A 16,446-nucleotide genomic window follows, 5' to 3' on the forward strand; every position below is an offset into this window, starting at 1 on the left:
TGTAATCTGGCTGTCTATAAGGCTGCAGATGTCACAGACTCAAAGGAGTCTGAAATCGAATGTATTCTAGAATCAGAGGATAGCTCGTTAACAGGGGTCTTCAAAAGTGAAATTAGTAGCAACGTTCTCGTCTATTCTTCCATCCTCATGGGTGTTATCAGAATAACAAGTCAACGTCATCATCAATTATTCGTTGAGTAGCCAACCTTCGGAAGGAATGTCCACAGGAGGCGCATTGTCGAGGTTTGGAGTCAAGAGGTGCTCTCCACCGAAGTGTCCAAATGGTGGGGCGGTAAGAAGGATAGGAAGACTTTTGTCAAGGAAACCATCAGCAAGGGTAATTTATCACTAAAGTCTGGCAGCGCGGACGGTTGGAAGTTGTCCTCGCCCTTAGTCAACATGTCAGGGTCACTCTCAGTGTCTGTCGTAGATTCTCTCCGCCGCAGGTATAGTCTCATCATCTGTGGCGGTGGCCGTAGGGTCATCATCATCTGACTACTCGTTCCTTAAGGGAAGTGACGTGTGTGCCGGTATATAATAGTCACATCATGCATATTTACAGTAATTTTTAACGCTTTGCATATTGCAAACAAAGACAATTCATAATGTAATCATGTATCCACATATTCGTCCTAGTCTTTCAGACAATCTCCCAGTCTCTTAGACTAACACATCTCGTCTCTTAGACTAAACCTCCCCAGTCTCTAAGACTGAACTCCCTAGTCTCTAAGACTAACTCCCTGGTCTCTATGACCAACCTCCCAGTCTCTAGGACTGAATCCCTGGTCTCCATGACCAACCTCCCAGTCACTAAGACTGAATCCCTGGTCTCTATGACCAACCTCCTAGCCACTAAGACTGAATCCCTGGTCTCCATGACTAACCTCCCAGTCTTAGTGACTGAATCCCTGGTCTCTATGACCAACCTCCCAGTCACTAAGACTGAATTATAAACATGAACTTTGAAATGTGTAATCGTGCCTTTTGTTTGTAAAAATGTTTTGTACCCTGGATCTGTACGTTTAGTTTATGCAATGTAAAAACGTTTTGAAAACATTTTCATGAGGTCCCTAATGATCGTAGTCTAGACTCAAGAGAGAATCCTAGTTCGCTACGATCGAAGCTCTGATACCAAGCTGGCACACCCTGGCTTTTGCGGAAGCGTGGGTTTTTTTGGTGTGACTTCTTAATACCATAGCAATCAATCATAACATTACTATATGATAAAACAAGAGATGTTCATCTATTAATAAGGTTTAGAAATACAATACAACATCATTTTTAAAATGTCGACACATAAAACAAGATACGACCATAACATGAATTAAAGCGTGTTCATATGACACAATAAAAGCTTGAATAAAAACATGGTTTAAGGACATGTAACCCGTCCAGGTAAGGGTTACACCTCTTGAACCTACTACCCTGGATGACGTCTCTATTTAGTACGCAGCTTGACACAAATGCAGACACTTGCCAGATCCCTTAGTTTTCCTGAAATACATGTAAGTTGAAAAATCAACAAAAGTTGAGCGAGTTCATGTGTGAGTATGTATAAACCTTTATAATGTGTTTGTATGTATGAAAATCCCTGGTATGTAGTAATTAAGGAAAAAGAGATCACCATTGGGTTGCAAAGCCAATGATATGTGTGAAGTGATGCAGGAAGACTCAAACCTAGCAGATTTGTGCGTCGGGCACTTAGTCACCACATGATCCACTCGGCGGACTCAGGAGTGGGGCTCGCTACACCCAAATAGATCTATCACTAATGTCCCTCGGTCCTACAACGAGGATTAATGGCCTTAAGTTCTACCTACTCACTCACATGATCTAAGTAGTATAAACCCTCCTTAAGCTAATCATACCATGTAAGTAATGTCTGTAAAAATTGTAACATGTATTTCACCCCCGAAGTATAAAACTGAAAACAGTAAAGAGAAAAGGGGGACATGAACTCACAATATTGCGTCTTCAGTATGTGTAACCCAAGTCTCCTCAGCCAACACGACTACCTACAATGGTCTAATGTCTATTAGACGAACGGGTAGTGCCTTGTCTTAGGATTTATGTTTTTGAGTTATGTTTCCGATATTATTCCAAGTTATAATGATTATATTTGGTTTTGGAATAATTGTTTACACAGTATTTCGGAATTAATACATTTCAAGTATTCGTACTCGTATTTCCTTCCCAAGGATGGGGGTATCTTATACATGTATTTTCGTATTTGTATTTGTATATCTTGCCAAGTGACGGCGTCGTATTTCGGTATATTGTTTTAAATAAAATATGTTAATATATTCCCAATATATTTTTTCCCAAAACCATGTATTTCAAGTCTCACTTAAATATATTTAAATCATTTGTCTAAAATATCTTAATTCTCAAAAATATATATATTTTTCCCAAAAATATTATATTTTACTTCATAGATTTCCAAAATAATATTCTACCAATAATATACGTATAAGAGTATTCTTCCGAAAAACTACGTAAGTTAGTTTTAGTGTTTCGTATTATAACAATACTTGTGTAACTTATATTATTTATTTTGCGAAAGCTTCGGTATTATTTTGGAGTCATAATCTCGTGATACCATAAGTTATATTATTTTTACCCTAAAAATAATATAAGCTAGTTTACAAAACAAGCAAATATTCACACAAGAGTTTTAGTATAAAATATATATTCTAAATATATATTTATTAAGTTTTATTTACGAAAATCAACCTCCGAGACTTTGTGTTTCTGTAATAAAAACGATGGCGAAGTTTATTTCGAAAATAAAGCTAAAAATATTTTTGTACACACTTGTTAGGAAAATATTTCTAAGTGTTGAAATTTTAGAAAAATTTCGCCAGAGTTTCCTTTGTAAATGGAGGTGTCCATGCTTTTAGCATATCATTTTCTTTTGAAAAATCAATCAACAATCATCAATCAACACTATTCAATCACTAATCTTGACAAAATAAGACTAAATCATAAACTCATGAACTTGAAAGTTTTGTAAATATATGTAGTAAATCACTAGCACACTTAGTAGGTCTTGTTATCTTTAAAAATAAGATTAGTTTCTTGAAAACTTTATTTTTAAAGAATTTGAAGTTTAACAACTTCTAGTCAAGATTCACAAAAATATTTCTTTATGAAATTTTCTTGTTACACAAGTGTTTACACACTTGTTTAGTTACTATAAATGCTTCTAGTTCATAAAATATCCGGGTTTTAACAAAACTAGTATCTTCCGCTTGGTTCTTCCGAAAAATCACTTGTAGATCTTTAGATCCACAAGTTTACAACTTCGTTTTACAAGAAAATTTATGTTTATTCAAGTTTCAAGTTCATGGTGAATGGTTTCATCATCTTTCATATTTCTAACACTAACATCTTACTAGTTCATGTTCTTGAACATGATCTAGTATGTCTAGATGATGATCCATCCTACTTTTAGTAACAAACAACATCAAATAATCATAACTACACAAGATTTACATGATTTACACACATATCTTCTCTTTATCCACCCTTTAACACTTTATGTTTAAGAGTTGTTCATGTTCTTTAGTGTTTCTTAATTTTTCACCATTAAATCATCTATTAACCACCAAATACAAGAACAAGATGAAGTTTTATGTCACTTACTACTAGCACAAGGCTAGGGAAGAAACAAGGCGTAAAAGTGGTGGATAAAAGAAATCTAGAGCGGTTCTTGAACTTCCGAGACCACCGGGCTTGTTTGTAGGACTCCTTGCACCTTTGAGTGTATGAGAAATGGCTAGAATGTAACTTGATGGTGGAGCTATGGTGGTGTTGGTGTTCGGCCGTGAGGGAGAGAAGAGGGAAGAGGAGAAGTTTGTTGTTGAATGTTTGATGAAAGAGAAGAGTTTACTCTTGAACATATTTATAAACCAATTCTACTATTATCCTTCATGCAATGTGCCTTCTAAATGACCAACATTAGTGATTAAAATATTCAAAGGAAGGCAAGGGGTGGGTCACCCCTTGTGACCATCAAAATGAGGGAGGGGGTATGGTTGGGGTGTAATGATCTAGTTACTAATTTGGTTAGGATTTAAGTATTTTGTTAGTGTATTAAGTGTGTTATGTAATATAAAGGGTGTTAGGGTGTTCGGGGACCCTAACTAGCTCAGAAAAGTAGAAACAATGTTTTTGGCAATATTTTTATGTTCCGGGTAAAGTCCGGTTGTTTGGTTGGTTATTGATCCGTTAAAGTGCTAAATAAAGCTTTAAAGTGTCTTTTATATTGTTTTTAGTGATACACTAAATTACCAATACTTTGGAAAGTGTCTAGTATTATTTTGCCAAGTTTTTACACTTTACTAACATTGTTAAATGCTGAATTTTTGTATGTAGTGCAGAATTCTGCATTTAAGGTATGTTTTTGGCACTTCCGGTCACTATAACTATCACCTAGTGACGCAGTTTTATGATCCTCACCTCCCTACACTCCCTACTAGTGCAGTAACCTATTCCCGGCTCATACTAGCCTCAGAAACAATGTCTGTCTAGTGCTGGCAATGTCAGCATGTTTATTGGGTTATCCGCTCACTGTGCTAACTGTGCTTTTGTGCATCAAGTTTGTCACTATTGTTTGTGTATGATAAATGGAGTGACAGTAATAAAGTATGATGCATGAGTATGTATGTATCAGAAAACAGAAAGCAGTTTATTCATAATTGTAATCAAGCACAGTAATCAAGCACCAATTAAATATTAATTAATTTGTACGGATACCTGGATTTGTGAGGGTTGTCACACAAAGTGCGTTCGGTAAAACACGCATGTTGGGCTTCGCGGATGAGGGTTTCGAGATGTTGCTGGGATGGAACATTACGAGCGCTATGCAAATAGCTTCGTCGGCTGAGAGCGTCGGCTACAACATTTGCTTTGCCTGGATGGTAACGAATCTCACAGTCGTAGTCGTTGAGAAGTTCTAGCCATCGGCGTTGACGCATATTAAGTTCCTTCTGGTCAAAGATATGTTGTAGGCTCCTATGATCGGTGAAGATCGTACACTTGGTACCATAAAGGTAGTGTCGCCAAATCTTTAACGCAAAAACAACTGCACCTAGCTAGAGATCATGGGTTGTATAGTTCTTATCGTGGATCTTGAGCTGACGAGATGCGTAGGTGATAAACTTGTCTCGTTGCATGAGAACATAACCAAGACCAAGGTTCGAGGCATCGCAATAGACAATGAAGTCGCCGTTTCCGTCGGGTAAAGTGAGGATAGGAGCATTGCAAAGCATATGCTTGAGGGTTTGGAAAGCAGACTCTTGTTCAGTTCCCCAAACAAAAGGCTTGCCTTTATGCGTGAGAGCGGTAAGCGGCACAACGATTTTAGAGAACCCTTTGATAAATCGACGGTAGTAGCCCGCTAGTCCGAGCAAAGAACGAACTTCAGACGAGTTGTTCGGTGTAACCCAACTCTTAACTGCTTCAATCTTCGCGGGATCGACATGAATACCTTGACTCTTTACAATGTGACCGAGGAATTGAACCTCCTCCAACCAAAATTCGCACTTGGAGAACTTGGCATAGAGTCGATTCCCTTGGAGTAGCTCGAGAACCAAACGTAGATGTTGCGCGTGTTCGGCTTTCGACTTGGAATAGATCAGGATATCATCGATGAACACGATGACGAAGCGGTCAAGGAATGGTTTACACACCCGATTCATTAGATCCATGAAAACCGCGGGTGCGTTAGTTAAACCAAAAGGCATAACAACAAACTCATAGTGGTTGTATCGAGTGCGAAAAGCGGTTTTGGGTATATCCTCCTCTTGAATGCATGGTAGTTGGTGATAGCCTGAGCGTAGATCGATCTTTGAGAAACACTGTGACACTCTAGGTTTTTCCGAACGAACACCTTGTAATATTTTGTGTACATAATTATTATTAAATGAAAACGTGATCCTTTATGCATTTTATGTGTTGTATGTATTATATATATATATATAAGAGCCGAGACCACGACTCGCAACCACTCGGTTGCGAGTGGGCCACTCGGTTTCGAGTGGGCCTTTGGGCCGTAACCGGTTTGGGCCGAAACCCCTTAGCCTTGTTGATACTTGGTATATAATCCTAACCTTCCCCACTTTCCTTCACTTTACACAAACACACAAACACACACTCCTCCTATTCTCTCAACTAGAAAACCCTCTACAAACACCACTTCCCTTCTCCAAAAATCTCGGTTCAAGCAAGGATCTCGGACAAGGATTCGGTCAAGATCGTCACTCGGACACTCCATCTTCTCGGTTCCTTTCTCTTTGTTTTCGGCTCCTTCTTCTTCTTCACAACCGGTTAGTATTGTTATTATGTGCATAGAATTTATGTGGGTTAAATGAACTAGAAATGCTTGGTTAGTAGTATTTTGCATGATCTTTAGGAGGATTTGTGAAGTTTGGTCATATGTGAAAACCCTCATATAACATGTTTAAAGATGGCTAAAGAATAGTGATTTAGGAATGATTATGCCAACCAAAACTATGTTCAAGATTATAAAATGAATGTTTCATTGTTTCTTGCAAATAATCTTGTTAAAAATATGTGATTTTCGGTTCATAAATGTGTGATTATGTTGGCATGAAAACCCTAGAAAACTATGAACATAAGATGAACTTGTTGAATATGGTTTGAAGGTTTTAAAAAATGGCAAAGTTTGATCTATTTGGTTTAATGGTCAGATTAGGAAAAGTTGTTTGTGAAACCTCATTGGTTGTTTCCTAATCTGGGCCTGATTTCTTGGTACAAATTGGACTGTCATATCTGCATCATCACGTGTGCATGAAAGGGACATATTACGACTCGCAACCATGGCATGGCAACTCGAAACCACACGGTTGCGACTCGCAACCATAGCAGGACAACTCGAAACCACGAGATTGCGACTCGAGACTACGACCGTTGCGACTCGCAACCACAGCGTGATGACTCGAGACCACGCGGTTGCGACTCGCAACCACAACGTGACAAGCCGAAACCTCCTGGTTGCGACTCGAGACCGCCTGGTTGCGAGTGGGCTGTCCATTTTGGTTATTGGGCCAATATGTGTTTAACTTGGGCTATCTGTTGACTGGATTATGTGTTGCTGTTGACTGCTTAATTGTTTAGGCCGGCCCAATAACCCCATGACTGTTTACTTGTATGCATGTTACGTACCTGCATGTGTTTTACGTGAATGCTTGTACACCGAATCTGACCTATACCGATAACCATGTTAGGACGTGGTGACCAGCGTGTTTGACCAAGTAACCCAAACCTACCGAGCAACCCAAGGTGAGTTCACAACTTAAAAGCATGCGTCCCGGTGGTTTGGGACACGAGACTAAAACAACCCTATCCCCTTGTAAAGGGGATACCATTTACATACCTTCCCTAGTTATTGGGAACAAAACTTACTTTTCCTTCCCTGGTATTGGGAAACCTTTTGGTTAATTACTGTTTATACGGATTGCAACTAACGGCACTAAATGAAACTCTATCACTCAAGTCCCTACTACAAATACCGATTAATCGCCGGGGTCAGGCGAACGGGTTATTAGTTGATAGCGCTATTTAGGTGTTTACCAGCCTCACACCGTGCCCTGGTTTGGGATCGGTCGTGAACTAATGTACTCAGGCATCCGTCAATGATGATAGAACATTGACATCGGGGCATCCTGCGGAAACGCAAACGGTTACCTAGTGTTCGGTATTGGAAAACAGTTTAGTCGCTAACTTTTGGGGTAGCTCCCCATGGCATGTATAAACGGATAAAATTAACCGGTGAAACAAGTTTTTGGTAATTAAAACTGGACGACTAGTGAACTCACTCAGCATTATTGTTGACCCCTTACTGCATGCTTTGCAGGTAACCCGTGACGAAGGAGCTTGCTGCTTGGGAACGTGTAGTGTCTGTTCACCCTTGTGTTGGGTGTTACCTTATTTTGAATTATGAACTTTGTTTAAACTGCCTTACTTATGCTTCCGCTACTTATTAACTGTTTGAACTTAAAACCCTAAACTCTGAACTTGATATTTGCTAATCTTAGGGTTAGTAAGTATTACTTTTGTTATCAACTTAATTATTTAGTATAATTGGTGGCTGGATCCTGGTCAGTCACGCCCTCGAAGCGGGTGTTATCCGCAGGTGGATTTTGGGGGTGTGACAGATTGGTATCAGAGCCATTGGTTATAGTGAACTTGGTTTTAAAAAGGGGAAAATCTTTTTGGAGAAAACCAGACTATAACCCGTGACTCGTGACGACACTACACTCCAAGTGCAAGGCTCAACACTTTCGACCTCATAGCTCGGACCAGTGCTTACTTGTTTGCTTACCTTTTGTTTCCTGTTATGCTATACGTACTAGTGTGCTTAAATTAGATAGATACACCTCTCTCTCCTATCTCATTCTCGCTACATTACGACATCACACTCATACTGTGTTTTCTGGTTATGAAGACAATGAGTGGACGTGGAAGGGGAAACATCAACATGACTCAGGCTCAGTTCACTAACCTACTTAACACAGTGGCTGCAGCTTTCGCAGCTCACCCTATAGGTAAGCTCGTTGTTTTAGGATGTTTAGATCCTACCACCACATCGACTTTTCGCCTCTAAACCTATACGTTTCGCTTCTCACCCTATAGGTCAGCATGCACCTGCGCAACCACCAGTGTGTACTTTCAAAACTTTCATGGATTGCAAACCTCTCCCTTTCAACGGCACTGAGGGTGCCATAGGTCTTCTGCATTGGATTGAGAAAATTGAAGCTGTTTTTTGCTGTTTGCGAATGTCCCCCTGCGAATTGGGTGAAATTTGCTACTGCTACGCTTGAAGGAAGCGCGCTTTCTTGGTGGAAGGCGCAGATTCAGATGTTTGGGTTAGAAACTGCTAATGCTACTGCGTGGGAGGATTTCAAGGATATGATTAAGGAGGAATACTGTCACCGGGATGACATCCACAAGCTTGAGAATGAGTACTATGAGCTCAAGATGGTTGGGTCAGAGATTGAAACCTACACCAAGCTGTCTAATGACTATGCTGCTCTTTGCCCAAACATGTCTCGACCTATGTATCGAAGAATCGAACTGTACATCAAGGGTTTGGCTCCAGAAATTCGAAGCCATGTAACGTCAGCCAACCACACTACCATTCAGCCGATCGTTCGACTTGCTCACAAACTTACTGATCAGGCCGTAGAAGAGGGCAGATTGCCCAAAAGGATCAGTGCTACTGTCGGAACTTCTAGTGACAACAAGCGTAAGTGGGAAGGAAGTCAGGGCAAGGATGCTAACCCCACTCAGGCCCCAGCACAGCAAAGGAAAACTGAAAACAACAAGGGCACTCAGCAACAGGGTGGCTACCGGGGAAGCTACCCAAAGTGCAACAAGTGTAACAGACACCATAATGGGGCATGTAACAAGGGCCAGTGTCAGCGATGCCACAAGATGGGGCACGAAGCCAAGGATTGTAGAAGCCAGTTCCCAGCAAGACAGAATCAGCAACAACCTCAACAGCAACAGCAGCAAGGAAACGACCGAGCGTGTTTTAAATGTGGGGCAACAGGGCACTTTAAGAAGGATTGCCCTGAACTGAATCAGAATCGCAACAATAATCAGGGAGCTGGGAACAACGATCAGAACAACAATGCTGGGAATGGTGCTAGGGGAAGGGCTTTCGTGATTGGAGCTGGTGAAGCAAGGAATGACCCCAATGTCGTGACGGGTAAGTTCCTACTCGATGATCGTTATGTTTCTGTGTTATTTGATTCCGGTGCCGATGCTAGTTATGTGTCCCTACGTATTAGTAAGAAGCTTAAGCGTCCGCTTTCGTTACTAAGTTCTCCTCATATCGTCGAGTTAGCTAATGGTAGAAACATCGAGGCCTCACATGTTGTCAAGGGTTGCAAACTAGAGTTGTCTGGTCAGACATTTAGTATCGACCTTTTCCCTGTTACTCTTGGAAGCTTCGACGTCGTTATTGGTATGGATTGGTTATCCAAGCATCACGCTGAGATCCTCTGTCAAGAGAAAGCAGTTCGTATCCCCCGTCGTTCTGGCAAACCCCTCATGGTACAAGGTGGCAAAGGTGGAGAAATCTCCGGCGTTATCTCTTTCTTGAAGGCCCAGAAGTGTTTACGAAAGGGGCACACCGCTATCCTAGCACTTGTCACCAACACGCAGGAAAAGGAAAAGAGGATTGAAGACTTTTCAGTAGTGCGTGACTACCCCGAGGTATTTCCTGAGGAATTACCTGGACTCCCTCCCCATCGTCAGGTCGAATTCCAAATCGAGCTAGCTCCCGGAGCAGCGCCTATAGCTCGTGCGCCTTATCGACTAGCCCCCGCAGAATTGAAGGAACTCTCGACGCAACTACAAGAACTATTAGATAAAGGATTTATCCGTCCTAGTTCATCGCCCTAGGGAGCACCGGTACTCTTTGTTAAGAAGAAGGATGGCACGTTCCGAATGTGCATTGACTATCGTGAGTTGAACAAGGTTACCATCAAGAATCGTTACCCTCTCCCTCGAATCGACGACCTATTCGATCAGTTGCAAGGATCGAGCTACTATTCCAAGATTGACCTGCGATCAGGCTACCATCAGTTAAGGGTCCGTAATGAAGATATTTCCAAGACTGCATTCAGAACTCGTTACGGTCATTATGAATTCCTCGTTATGCCCTTTGGAATGACCAACGCGCCTGCGGTATTCATGGATCTCATGAACCGAGTGTGCAAACCCTACCTCGACAAATTCGTGATCGTGTTTATAGACGACATCTTGATCTACTCGAAAAGTCAGGAAGAGCATGAACAGCACCTACGCCTTATCCTCGAACTCCTTCGCAATGAGCAACTGTATGCCAAGTTCTCGAAATGCGACTTCTGGCTTCGAGAAGTCCATTTCCTTGGGCACGTAGTTAACAAGGATGGAATCCACGTCGACCCTGCAAAGATCGACTCTATAAAGAATTGGCCTACCCCTAAGACTCCGACTGAAGTCCGCCAATTCTTGGGACTGGCGGGATACTATCGAAGATTTATCATAGGATTTTCAAAGATCGCTCAGCCTCTCACGGCTCTTACTCAGAAGGGTATGGTTTATAAATGGGGTGAAGCTCAGGAAACCGCGTTTCAGAAACTAAAGGATAACCTCTGCAGTGCTCCTATTCTCTCGTTACCTGAAGGAACGGACGACTTTGTGGTTTACTGCGATGCGTCTATTCATGGGCTCGGTTGCGTGTTGATGCAACGCGAGAAAGTTATTGCCTATGCATCCCGACAACTCAAGACACACGAAAGGAACTACACAACACACGACTTGGAACTAGGAGCGGTGATATTTGCGCTTAAGATATGGAGACATTACCTGTACGGTACCAAGTGCACCATTTACACCGATCACAGGAGTCTCGAGCATATCTTCAAGCAGAAGGAATTAAACATGCGACAACGCCGATGGGTCGAACTTCTGAATGACTACGAATGCGCCATAAAGTATCATCCGGGCAAGGCCAATGTCGTGGCAGACGCCCTCAGTCGAAAGGACACTATACCAAAGCGAGTGCGAGCATTGCAACTTACCATCCAGTCTAACCTCCCTACCCAGATTCGACATGCTCAAGCTGAAGCATTGAAGCCGGAAAACATCAGGGCTGAGTCCCTGCGAGGATCGAGGCAGCGATTAGAACAAAAAGAAGACGGCGCCTACTATGTGGCAGGGCGCATTTGGGTCCCACTTTACGGAGATCTACGAGAGCTTGTGATGGACGAAGCCCATAAGTCCCGTTATTCAGTACATCCTGGTTCAGATAAGATGTACCACGACATCAGGACTACTTACTGGTGGCCTGGCATGAAAGCCCACATAGCAGCCTACGTTAGCAAATGTTTGACCTGTGCAAGAGTCAAAACTGAGTATCAGAAACCAGCAGGCCTCCTCCAGCAACCGGAAATCCCGAAGTGGAAATGGGAACAGATTTCCATGGATTTTGTTACGGGACTACCTAGATCCCAACGCGGGAATGATACTATTTGGGTGATAGTAGATCGATTGACTAAGTCTGCACACTTTTTGGCCATTAAGGAAACAGACAAGTTTTCTACCTTAGCAGAAATCTATTTAAAAGAAGTAGTCTCCAGGCACGGGGTGCCAACTTCTATTATTTCCGACCGAGACGCTCGTTTTACTTCCGAGTTGTGGCAAGCTATACACAAATCCTTTGGCTCACGTTTGGACATGAGCACCGCTTATCACCCGCAAACGGATGGGCAGTCTGAACGCACCATCCAAACCCTGGAAGACATGCTTAGAGCATGTGTGATCGATTTTGGCAAGAACTGGGAGAAACATCTACCGCTGGTGGAATTCTCCTACAACAACAGCTACCACACTAGCATTCAGGCGGCGCCTTTTGAGGCACTGTACGGTCGTAAATGCCGATCACCTCTTTGCTGGGCGGCAGTAGGTGACAGTCAACTCACAGGCCCAGAACTAGTGGTAGATACAACGGAAAAGATTTCCCAGATCAGGCAACGCATGGTGGCAGCTCGTGACCGTCAGAAAAGCTACGCTGACAAGCGTAGGAAACCGTTAGAATTCCAGGTCGGGGACCGGGTTCTACTTAAAGTCTCACCCTGGAAGGGTGTGGTTCGTTTTGGTAAACGAGGCAAGCTGAATCCACGATATGTTGGACCATTCGAAATTACCGAGAAAATCGGTAAGGTTGCTTATAGATTGAACCTGCCTGCAGAGCTGAGCGCGGTACACAACGTATTTCACGTATCTAACCTGAAGAAGTGTTTGTCGGATGAAACACTGGTGATTCCTTTTAAGGAACTGACGATTGATGAACAGCTACACTTTACTGAGGAACCGATTGAGATCACGGATCGAGAAATCAAAACCCTCAAACGTAGCCAGATACCCCTTGTGCGAGTTCGTTGGAACTCACGACGCGGCCCAGAGTTTACCTGGGAGCGGGAAGACCAGATGAAGTCCAAGTATCCCCAGTTGTTCCCAAACGAAACCCCCAACGCTGAAGCTACAACTGAATTTCGGGACGAAATTCCAAACTAACGGGGGGATGATGTGACACCCCGTTGAAACACGCTAGCTTGGCAGTGGCTGCCCTAACTTTCGGGACGAAAGTTCTTAAAACTTGGGGATAATGTGACACTCTAGGTTTTTCCGAACGAACACCTTGTAATATTTTGTGTACATAATTATTATTAAATGAAAACGTGATCCTTTATGCATTTTATGTGTTGTATGTATTATATATATATATATATATAAGAGCCGAGACCACGACTCGCAACCACTCGGTTGCGAGTGGGCCACTCGGTTTCGAGTGGGCCTTTGGGCCGTAACCGGTTTGGGCCGAAACCCCTTAGCCTTGTTGATACTTGGTATATAATCCTAACCTTCCCCACTTTCCTTCACTTTACACAAACACACAAACACACACTCCTCCTATTCTCTCAACTAGAAAACCCTCTACAAACACCACTTCCCTTCTCCAAAAATCTCGGTTCAAGCAAGGATCTCGGACAAGGATTCGGTCAAGATCGTCACTCGGACACTCCATCTTCTCGGTTCCTTTCTCTTTGTTTTCGGCTCCTTCTTCTTCTTCACAACCGGTTAGTATTGTTATTATGTGCATAGAATTTATGTGGGTTAAATGAACTAGAAATGCTTGGTTAGTAGTATTTTGCATGATCTTTAGGAGGATTTGTGAAGTTTGGTCATATGTGAAAACCCTCATATAACATGTTTAAAGATGGCTAAAGAATAGTGATTTAGGAATGATTATGCCAACCAAAACTATGTTCAAGATTATAAAATGAATGTTTCATTGTTTCTTGCAAATAATCTTGTTAAAAATATGTGATTTTCGGTTCATAAATGTGTGATTATGTTGGCATGAAAACCCTAGAAAACTATGAACATAAGATGAACTTGTTGAATATGGTTTGAAGGTTTTAAAAAATGGCAAAGTTTGATCTATTTGGTTTAATGGTCAGATTAGGAAAAGTTGTTTGTGAAACCTCATTGGTTGTTTCCTAATCTGGGCCTGATTTCTTGGTACAAATTGGACTGTCATATCTGCATCATCATGTGTGCATGAAAGGGACATATTACGACTCGCAACCATGGCATGGCAACTCGAAACCACACGGTTGCGACTCGCAACCATAGCAGGACAACTCGAAACCACGAGATTGCGACTCGAGACTACGACCGTTGCGACTCGCAACCACAGCGTGATGACTCGAGACCACGCGGTTGCGACTCGCAACCACAACGTGACAAGCCGAAACCTCCTGGTTGCGACTCGAGACCGCCTGGTTGCGAGTGGGCTGTCCATTTTGGTTATTGGGCCAATATGTGTTTAACTTGGGCTATCTGTTGACTGGATTATGTGTTGCTGTTGACTGCTTAATTGTTTAGGCCGGCCCAATAACCCCATGACTGTTTACTTGTATGCATGTTACGTACCTGTATGTGTTTTACGTGAATGCTTGTACACCGAATCTGACCTATACCGATAACCATGTTAGGACGTGGTGACCAGCGTGTTTGACCAAGTAACCCAAACCTACCGAGCAACCCAAGGTGAGTTCACAACTTAAAAGCATGCGTCCCGGTGGTTTGGGACACGAGACTAAAACAACCCTATCCCCTTGTAAAGGGGATACCATTTACATACCTTCCCTAGTTATTGGGAACAAAACTTACTTTTCCTTCCCTGGTATTGGGAAACCTTTTGGTTAATTACTGTTTATACGGATTGCAACTAACGGCACTAAACGAAACTCTATCACTCAAGTCCCTACTACAAATACCGATTAATCGCCGGGGTCAGGCGAACGGGTTATTAGTTGATAGCGCTATTTAGGTGTTTACCAGCCTCACACCGTGCCCTGGTTTGGGATCGGTCGTGAACTAATGTACTCAGGCATCCGTCAATGATGATAGAACATTGACATCGGGGCATCCTGCGGAAACGCAAACGGTTACCTAGTGTTCGGTATTGGAAAACAGTTTAGTCGCTAACTTTTGGGGTAGCTCCCCATGGCATGTATAAACGGATAAAATTAACCGGTGAAACAAGTTTTTGGTAATTAAAACTGGACGACTAGTGAACTCACTCAGCATTATTGTTGACCCCTTACTGCATGCTTTGCAGGTAACCCGTGACGAAGAAGCTTGCTGCTTGGGAACGTGTAGTGTCTGTTCACCCTTGTGTTGGGTGTTACCTTATTTTGAATTATGAACTTTGTTTAAACTGCCTTACTTATGCTTCCGCTACTTATTAACTGTTTGAACTTAAAACCCTAAACTCTGAACTTGATATTTGCTAATCTTAGGGTTAGTAAGTATTACTTTTGTTATCAACTTAATTATTTAGTATAATTGGTGGCTGGATCCTGGTCAGTCACGCCCTCGAAGCGGGTGTTATCCGCAGGTGGATTTTGGGGGTGTGACAAACAAGTAGCACCTTGTAGCTGGTCAAACAAATCATCAATTCGAGGCAGGGGATAGAGATTCTTGATTATCAACTTATTCAACTCCCGATAGCGATGCACATCCTGAACGACCCATCCTTTTTTTTGACAAAAAGGACTGGTGCGCCCCATGGAGAGGTTCTCGGGCGAATGAAGCCTTTATCAAGCAATTCCTGGAGCTGAATTGAGAGTTCACGCATTTCGGATGGAGCAAGTCGATAAGGAGCTCTTGTGATAGGGTTCGCTCCCGGAATGAGGTCGATACGAAAGTCGATATCACGACTTGGCGAAAGGCCAGGAAGATCATCAGGAAACACATTAGGAAACTCACGAACCACAAGCACATCTTTCACTTCTGTCTTTCCTTTCTTTTCCTTCTCCGCTACTACAATGTTGGCCAAGAAAGCTCTGTATTCCTTGCGGAGATACTTGCTAGCTTGGGTACATGACATAAGCTTAAGACCTTTCGATGGCGTTTCACCATAGACACCCAATACATCACCATTAGCGTGCGCGAATCGAATCATCTTATCAAAGCACACAACTTCAGCATGGTTTTCGCGAATAAAGTCCATGCCTACTATGACGTCGAAACTTCCGAGCTGCATCGGAATGAGATCAATCAGAAAGATGTGATTGTCGAGTTCAAGAGTACAATCACGAAGAACAGAATTGACGGCGACGGTTCTTCCGGTGGCGACTTCGACATCGAACGTCGAGGGGAGATGGGAGTGCTTACGATTAAGGAGCTTCTCGAATTCAAACGACACAAAACAGTTATCGGCTCCAGTATCAAATAAACACGAAGCATAAACACCATTCACAAGAAACGTACCATTTACCACATTGTTGTCGGCTTGTGCTTGGCGCGCGTTGATGTTGAAAGTTCTGGCGCGGGCGGCTTGCTGCTGTTGCTGTTGCT

Source organism: Helianthus annuus, chromosome 10 (assembly GCF_002127325.2).
Source record: "Helianthus annuus cultivar XRQ/B chromosome 10, HanXRQr2.0-SUNRISE, whole genome shotgun sequence".
NCBI classification, from domain to species: domain Eukaryota; kingdom Viridiplantae; phylum Streptophyta; class Magnoliopsida; order Asterales; family Asteraceae; genus Helianthus; species Helianthus annuus.